The sequence below is a fragment of the Elephantulus edwardii genome, unplaced genomic scaffold (assembly GCF_000299155.1).
Source record: "Elephantulus edwardii isolate Elephantulus edwardi_28Jun2011 unplaced genomic scaffold, EleEdw1.0 scaffold00062, whole genome shotgun sequence".
In the NCBI taxonomy this organism is placed as follows: domain Eukaryota; kingdom Metazoa; phylum Chordata; class Mammalia; order Macroscelidea; family Macroscelididae; genus Elephantulus; species Elephantulus edwardii.
Window position 1 is genome coordinate 3752524 of NW_006399812.1, and position 1617 is coordinate 3754140.

A 1617-nucleotide genomic window follows, 5' to 3' on the forward strand; every position below is an offset into this window, starting at 1 on the left:
AGAAGATCTTCACCCTGAAACCTACAGCGAGAGTCCCTTTTCAGCAGGAAGTAGCTAAGAGAATACGCCATCCCCTTTTCCTTATGAATCAGGGTGAAATCTCTCTCAGGGAGGAGTGATAGGGAATGGCAAAGGACACATGATAAAGGAGATTAATCAGAACTGGTTTTGACAAGCACTGTGGCAATGGACACTTAAAACAAACTTCCAAGGAATATTCAACCAGAAAAAAAAAGATCTGGTGTGAAAACAATTCATGTGAGCTTTTAAATAAACCAATATATAATAAAAATTTCATTTAAAATAAAAAACAAAAACAAAACAAAATGAAAATCTACCCACATAGGGGGTAAATGAAGCTCTGCTTGAACACTATTGTATTGTCAAAGAAAAAATATCCAAATAAAAAAGTTCTGGAAACAAATTAAAATAAAAATATATCATACCAAAACTTCTGGGATACAGCTAAGGTGGTTCTTGGGGGATGGGGGCAGTTAATAGCAATGGTCATACACCTAAGAAAAGAAGAAAGGAGTAATAACTCCATAAAACAGAAAAAAGAACAACAAGTCAAGCCCATAGCCTCTCAAAAGAAAGGAAATGATAACAGAAACCATAGAACCTATTAACAAGATCAGGAGCTGCTTCTTTGAAAGGGTCAAACAAAGTAGACAATCTTACAAAAGAAAAGAAAGAGAAGCCACAAATAAGTAGAATAAAAAAAATTATAGAAGTGACATCACAATAGAATTAGGTAAAATTAAAGCACAAATGTTAAAATATTTTGAAAAGCTATATCCTGATAAATTTGAAAATCTGGAGTCAATGGAGAAATTCTTTGAAATCCACATCCTGCCCGAATTGCCACAGACAGATATAGAACACTTAACCAGACTCATCACAAAAGATGAAATAGAGCAGGTCATTAAAATGCTTCCCACCAAAAAAAAAAAAAAAAAATTCTGGCCTAGATGGCTTCATGGCTGAATTCTACCAGGCATTCAGAGAACTATCACCAATTATACTTAAATTATTTAAAAAATAGGAAAAAAAGGAACACTCCCTGAATAATTCTATGAAGCAAATATAACCCTACTATCCAAACCAGGCAAAGATATTACCAAAAAAGAAAACAGTAGTCCAACATCTCTCATGAACATAGATGTGAAAATCCTTAAAAAGTTCCTGCTCCAAAAAGTGTAGAAAAAAAAATTCATCCTGTTCAAGTGAATAAGAATGGTTTAAAAATAAGAAAAACAAAAAAAATCAACATAATTAACTGTATTACCAAAGTAAAGAACAAGAATTACATGATTCTATCAATTAATAGGAGGCTGGGCTCTATGAGGAGAAATGTGGGGTCAAGATTGGTGGACAAATTATCAACAATCTGCATTATGCAGATGACACTACCCTGCTTGCTGAAACTGAGGACGACCTGAAGCACCTGCTGCAGAGGGTCAAGGACTGCAGCTTCCAATATGGATTGAAGCTCAATGTCAAGAAGACAAAGATTCTCACCACTGGACCAATTGGCAGCATCAGGATGGATGGTGAAGAGATTGAGATTGTTCACAGCTTTAGTTTGCTTGGCTCCACAGTCAACACTGTTGGCAC